Source organism: Heloderma suspectum, chromosome 5 (genome assembly GCF_057233095.1).
Source record: "Heloderma suspectum isolate Gila_16-S chromosome 5, 16-S_ref, whole genome shotgun sequence".
In the NCBI taxonomy this organism is placed as follows: Eukaryota; Metazoa; Chordata; class Lepidosauria; order Squamata; family Helodermatidae; genus Heloderma; species Heloderma suspectum.
Window position 1 is genome coordinate 160,626,608 of NC_139462.1, and position 7,356 is coordinate 160,633,963.

The following is a 7,356-nucleotide window of genomic DNA, read 5'->3' on the forward strand; positions in this document are numbered from 1 at the left end:
CTGACGCCCCTATTCTGAGTGATTTTCAGCATAGAACAGGGGAGCTGGGGGGGTCAGTGTCTGCACAGGACCAGTGGGCGCACCATTGGCCTGGTTCTGGGGACATTTGTTCTTCCAATGGCTGTGCTGTTTACAGTGGGCACACTGATTCCTGTCTAAATGGTGGCTCGTGTTTTTATTACTCTCGCCGCGCCCTGATCTGCTGTGCGAGGATCCTCCCCATCCCCCGCGGCCCCTTCCTCGGCATCCGGGATCTTCATCCCAGATGGCCATTGCAAGGAGCTTGACCCCCTCGACTTTCTCTTTTTCTTCCTGCCTATCATAGACTTTTAGCAATCTCAATAAGCTCTTCAATGCCCCTTCTCATTACTCCTTCTACCTTTTGCAACTTTCTTCTAATGTCATTGTAAGACTGGCCAACAAAAAGGGACACCAGAACCTGCCAATTGTCGGGGTTCTCACGATCCAGGTCAGTATACTTACGACACACCTCACACAACCTTCCATAGAATCCCGCTGGGGAGTCTTCTTTTGTCTGCTTTACTTCATACCACTTAGATAAGTTGACTGTCTTTCTAATACATTTCCTCATTCCCTTTACAATCAAATTAGCATAGCTGGCGAGCTGCTTGCGTGCCGCATCAGTCCCATGTGACCTCCCAGGGTTGGTGTCAGGGATGGCCTCAGCTCCGCTAATTTTATCTTCGTCTTCGCCATGTGCTCGAGCCGTCTCAAAAACACACTGCTTTGCTTTTTTTTTATTAGTCTACGCTCCTCAGCTGTCAATAGGGTGCGCGTGGCAATCTGCATGTCTTGCCAAGTGGGCTTGTGAGTGTCAATGATAGTCTCGAAGACCCTGGCCATTTGGCCTGGGTCTTTGGAGAATGTAGGATTTTGATGTTTCCAATTATAGAGGTCGCTGGTAGTAAAGAGGACATACACATAGGCCGTGTGTCCCTCTGAGTAGGGATGTACGAAAGTCACTTACCTTTTCGCAGCTTAGCTTTGCGGTGGGGAGGAGGCGCTTCGCTTTTCCCCCCAAAGTTCAGGCGAGGGGGGGGAGGCGTCCCGCCTCGCCCAGCCGAAATTCAGGCCGGGGGGAAGGCTTCCCACCTCGCCCAGCCGAAATTTAGGCTGGGGAGAAGCGCCCCGTCTCCCCGGCCGCAAAACAAAAAGTAAAAAAAGAAAGAAAAAGACCCCGTGATAGGTTATGTGACGATTTACGTAGCCTATCACGGCTAGATTTCCAAAGTCAGCCGTGATAGGCTACGTAAATTGTCACGTAGCCTATCACGGGTGACTTTAGAAAAAAAAAAGCGCGTACGCAAATGGCGGCGCCCATGGGGCGCCACCATTTGCGTTCCTTATTTTGGCACGTCTAGTCTACGTAAAGATTTACATAGACTACGGTGAAAATAAGGGCAATGCAAATAGTGTGCCCTTATTTTCGCTGTAGTCTACATAAATCTTTACGTAGACTAGACATGCCAAAATAAGGAACGCAAATGGCAGCGCCCCATGGGCGCCGCCATTTGTGTACGTGCTTTTTTTTTTTTTCAAAGTCACCCGTGATAGGCTACGTGACGATTTACATAGCCTATCACAGCTGACTTTGGAAATCTAGCCGTGATAGGCTACGTAAATCGTTATGTAGCCTATCATGGGTGTTGTTGTTTTTTTTACTTTAGTTTTTTTTTTTTTGCAATGGCGGCGGCGGCAGCCAGTCAGGAGACCAGCCGCCGCCCCCACCTGCGCCGAACCGCCGCCGAACCGCCGCCGGGACCCGCCGCCGAGAGGGCCATTCGCTGAAGGTAAGTCCCGTCCCGGGGGGGGGGGCGGTGGAGAATTTCCCAACCAACTTCGGGGGGCCGAATGCGTCGGTGCTCAGCCTCCCGAAGATTCGAGGAGAAATTCTCTGCCATCCCTACCTCTGAGTCAAGGACTTCCCTTAAGGGAGCTTGGAGAGATGTTTTTGGCGCCGCCTCAGGGTCATTTTTGGGAGGGTCCGATTCGTGGCTTCGGAGAGACTCTAACCGAGCCTTGGCGGTGGCCACCTCACTCTCTTCACGTTCCCTTTTCCAAAAATCCTCCCAATTATTTTCTCGGCCTCAGTCTAGGCCGGAGTTTTCTGGGACACAGGTTGTGGGAGGCTGGGATATAAAGGGGGGCCCCTAAAAGGTCCTCGGGTGCCAGCGGAATAACAGGGCCTGACGGGAGGCAGAGGCTGTCCAAAGCGGCAGTCTTCGGGGGACCTCTGCGGACAATCATCATTTTACACTGAGACATTTTACATTTCAATAACCATGACGGCGAAGGTTTTCTTGTAACCGCGGATTCCCAGGAATCAATATATGGAAGATGGTCTAAATGGCCGTCTCTGGTGACTACTTGGTAAACAGAGGAGACCAATGAAGAGTCATAAGAGCCTCCCTCGGGCTATCCAACGCCAAACATTGGCCACTCGCGATTACAAAATTTCTCCAAAGTTTCTCTAGACATTTTGACACCATAATTACCCTTAACCTGTTCCCAGTGTTGAAGCATACACCCCAGAGGTGTGCTCTCAGAACATTTTCTAGAGGCAGAATCCATGGCTCTCCTGGCCTCTGTTCCAGTGTTAATTCCAAAAGAGAAACACGCTCTTACCTCGTCTGAGGTGGCCGCGTCCGGCTGCTTCAAACCGTCACCTCTGAGTGGAGGACTGTTTGCTCTGCGTCCAGGAAGGGACCTCCCCTCTAGGGTCCCCAGCGCCGGTCGACAGATGTCTGAGAAGCAGGGGAATGGCAGATCTTAATTCAGGCTTCGGGTGCGCACTTCATTCCTTGCCATTGGAGGTTTGGCCATGGGGGTCGACTAGAGGAAAAGTCCTGGCGGAGTCTCCATTTGTTGCACAAATTATGCTGAAGTTCGTTCCCTCTGGGGGGGTATGCCAATATCCCCTTAGAGACACATGGAACTCTGAGATTCAGTCCAACGCAGTTTTATTTGGCAGGAGACAAACAGCACTGTTCGGGTGGATTCTCATGGCTAGTGCTACAAAGGAGAACCACACCCTGAATGTTTTTGGTACAGCTTATATACATTCAGGCCACATGACCTGTTTCTTTATTGGCTGGATACTCCAAGGTTCATAACTTTTGCCCTGCCTACTTATGACATCTCCTTGACATGTTTATCCTCCTACTACATACATCGCATGTACATTATAATGACCTCATTAGCTATGCGGGGTGGGTCACACAATATTCATGAACTTCATTAAGCATGCATAGTTGACATGTCTCTATGGCTGTCGTGTCCTTGCAGGCTGGGCAGGAAGCGATCTAGCTGGAACTGGTTCTAACCAGCTGCAGGCGTGGCGGCTTCGCAAGGGTGGGGGAACTCCTCTGGCTGTACATGATATGAAACAGACCGTTGCTGTTAGTGTCAACAAGGCAGTTGATATAAGACTATCCTCCCCTGGGACTTTCCACCGTAGGAGGCTGCCTGAGATGGCTGCCGCTACTTTAAGATGGTGTCTCTTTGGTTCTATCACTGTGTTGGTGGATCCTGATCCACCTTGAGAAGATTGCTGCAGGGCTGGAGTGAGTGGAGTAGAGGCTGTTTTCCTTCTTCAGCCAGCAGAAAAAAATCAAGCTTCTGAGATAAGTTTTAGTTATATTTTTGCTGTGGACTCAAGCTGAAAAAAGACAAAACTTTGGGAGGGCTGTGCTCTGTTTTATTGTTTTAGTGATAAGTACAGTGTTATGCATGCAAAATTATTACATGTGCATTATTACTGTTTTCAATTAAGATCTTAAAATATATGTTCACTGTTCAAACCCTTTGCTGTGAGTCCCTTGAGAGACCCTGAAGAAGTGTTACACAAGGAGGTGAACTGTGTTGGTGGCAGTGGCTGCTGCCGCTCCCTCTTGCTGCCGCTCAAATGGGCTTCAAGAGGAAGCGAGCAAAGAAAGAAAGCAAAAGAGGAAGTTGGCAGCGGTGGCAAAGGGGAGGAAGACGAGGAGCAGCCATTGCCATCCCCTCCAGCAGCAAGGGAGGGGTGGATTTGGTAGGTGATGGGGTCCCGGTGGGGTGTGAGCCCAGGAGATGGATGCCTGACGATGCTGACCCCATCTCTGACTATCTCAGAAAGAGATAGGCCTCAGAAAGAAAACTAGGCCTCAGAAAGACTTCTTACATCAGCCTTCCCCAAACTGGTCCCCTCCAGCTGTGTTGGACCGCAACTCCAGTATTTCCCAGCCAGCATGGCGGATGGCTGTGAATGGTGGGAGTTGCAGTCCAACATATCTGCAGGGAACCAGGTTGGGGAAAGCTACCTTACATTATTCCCAGGAAGAAAAGATGACACAGACAGAGGCCTGTTGACATTTCATTGTTGGATGCACTTTATTCAATGGATACCAAAAAAACCCCCAACAACCCTGTAAAGACCAAAAAAAGGAAAGCCTCTTTTCTCCATTGACATACTATGTTGGATTCAGATACACGGAGCATTTTTTAAAAGCACAGCTGAAGGGCTGGGCTGTGATATGTATAGATTTCTCTCTGTAGTTGGAATGCTAACACTGCATTCTCATCGCTGTCAAGATGAATGGACAAAATGACCAGCCTGATGCACTACTGGTGATGTCGTAGATTCCTTTTTTTTTTCCCTCCCAAAAGAATGAGAAAGGAAATACTGGTCAGTCAGTGACAAGTTGTTGCAGCTGCTGCATTTTCCAGAACTAGCGAACAAGTTGTGTGCTCTCAGCTTTCCTACCACTCCCCCTGTGTTCTGGCCGAGCTGATCTGTATGTATCTGTGGAATATTATTCATTCATCCATTCATTCATTTGTTTATTTGTTATCTTACTTACTTAACTATATTTATATAGTAGATTTTTAAAAGGCCTGGGCAAATAAAAATGTATTTACCTGGCACTAAAGTTACCTTAATGTAGGTGGCAGGTGAACCTCTCTAGGAGGAAGGAAATTTCACAACTGGGGTGCCAATGCCAATTATTTCTTTCTTTATTTACAATATTTATATACCTCTCCACAACAAAAGATTTGGAGCAGTGAACAACAAAGATAAAAAGAATAAAACACCATGTCAAAACAATTAAAACATTTTAAAAGAAACAAATTCTGAATTTAATAAACTGCGGCTGGTCACTCAAGGAAGGCCTCTCAAAATACCAATCTCTTCAAGAGGCTGGTCACTCAATTAGTCCCTCTCCCTGGCACCCACCTGCCTCTTGGCCATTTCACTTGGCGGGGGGCGGGGGTACCCACAGCAGAGCCTCTGAAGAGGATCTCATGGTTTGGGTAGGCATATGTGGCAAGAACTGTTTAGTCTGTAGAGATGATTCAGTTGGTAAAACCAAAAAATTGCCCTTCACTACTGCCAGTGTCTTCACTGCACACGCATGATATGAAATTAAAGGCTATAGGTAGAATCAGTCGGTTATATATTGTCTTGACCATGGATGTGAACAAAAGAAAACTATCAACAACATATACAAAGCCCTACAGCATACAACTGTCTTTAAAACCTCAGTCAAATAAAATAATTCATAAAAGAAACCATACAGTTACATTCTCAGTATTACAGTCTACTAGTAGTTTTTCTGCCACGAAGGCAAATGATACCATTTTTTTCTGTTGTTACCCTAAAACTGTCAGTGGCTTGTGGGGTTCTATGTGACAGCAGAGAAGCATCCAAAGACCAGCCGTCCATCAAAAATAATAGCCGCTTTCTCTTGTGCTGTACTAACTCTAGCCATCTCCAGCGCTATCCTCATCTCCACATAAGAGAAGTGTGTAAAGCTGTAGAGCCAAATTTGCTGCAGAATAGCCATACTGCTCAAGGAGGGTTCTAGTTTGTGTGTGTGTGTGTGTGTGTGTGTGAGTGTGAAAGAGAGACAGAGAGGGTGGGCAGGCTCTGGAAGTCCCTTACAGTGCAAGCCTATGCATGTCTACTCAGAAGTAAGCCCTAGGCTATAGGATTGTAGCCTCAGGAACTTTGGCAAGTTTGGGTTTTTGGCACTTTCGAACTGGGGAGTCTGAGATACTGCATACAGACATGCTGTAAGAGCCAACCAGCTGGTTTCTGCCCTGGCACTTCTCAAACTGCGGCTGCCAAATGGAGTGAAGAGGAAGCTATGCTTCCTCAGAGGGGGGCGAAGTGTATTGCTAAAAAGAAGATGACTGCATCTCCAGCAGATGAATAGCCCAAGTTCATATTATTTTAGTGCTCTTTCCCAAGGCAGACTCCCATCTCATCATAATGGCCCATATGACCTATTCAACTGGATTACTTTTACAGCATCGTATGCAAGAAATAATTCCACATTGTGAAGCTGCTAATTCTACCACTATTTGCTATCTGTGTGTGAAAACTGAAGCAACGGTTTGGACAGTGAATTCCCAGTTACATTACACTGCTATGTAATGTTTTTCTGCCTGTTTGCTGTTGAGGGATAGATAGGCCAAGCTTTTTGTCACATAAATGGACCAGAGCATAATTAACTGTTGTCTTGCATGTGAATTGGAGACAACTATTTGTTTTTGTTTTTTCTTCCAGTAAACACATTTTAAGATTATTTTGTATTTTCTTCTGTAGGCGAGCACCATCTAGTGCATGAACACGGTACAACCCCCTGAGCTGCACTGTGAGCAGCTAACCAAACATTTCCAGAAATTCAGGGAAGTTCGATTTTACATTCTCAAAGTAGAAACTGTGCCATATCTTTCTTTCAAGAATGACACTTTGCTAAGATAGGGTGCTTAAATCAAGATGTGAGGGGTCAGGAAGTATATGTAGCACCTGCCATTTATGTTGGCTTTCCTGTGCTCAGAGCTATGCAGTTCTAAGAGTGATAGCAGCAAACATCTCGGGCAGCCTTCCCTAACCTGGTGCCCTCCTTTTGTTTTGGACTACATTCTGGACCACTGGCCATGCTGGCTGAAGCTCACGGGAGCTGAAGTCCAAAACACGTGGAAGGCATTACATTGGGGAAGCCTGATCTAGGAACTTCTGTCAAGGTCTGTCACTAGAAAAATGCAGTTCTAAATCAATCACCGGGGAAAGTTAGTGTCTGTCTTATGAACAAAACTAGCCCAAATAATGGATTTTGGTTCTCTTCTGCTGAGAGTGATCTAAACATAATTTGTTGCTGTTTAATATATGAAACAGCATTCCCCCAACCTGGTGCCCCCCCGAAATTTTGGACTACAACTCCTGTAGTCCCTTATTTGCTGTTCTGGCTGGGGTTGATGGGAGTTGAAGTCCAAAACATCTGGATGGTACCAGGTTGTGGAAAGCTGCTACCGTGAAACATTTTTCTGAAGAAATTTGCCTGTAATGGTACT

At 46.8% G+C, this 7,356-nt stretch overlaps 1 protein-coding gene across 1 annotated transcript in view; it reads right to left on the minus strand.

Moving 5' to 3' along the window:
* The window catches only part of LOC146344723 (uncharacterized), a 35,611-nt gene extending 32,561 nt beyond the window's left edge, over positions 1-3,050 (minus strand). The window contains exon 1 of the mRNA XM_084858045.1: positions 2,647-3,050. The gene's annotated coding sequence lies outside the window, so the exon portion shown is untranslated. The remainder of the gene's footprint in view (positions 1-2,646) is intronic.
* Positions 3,051-7,356: the final 4,306 nt, after the last annotated feature.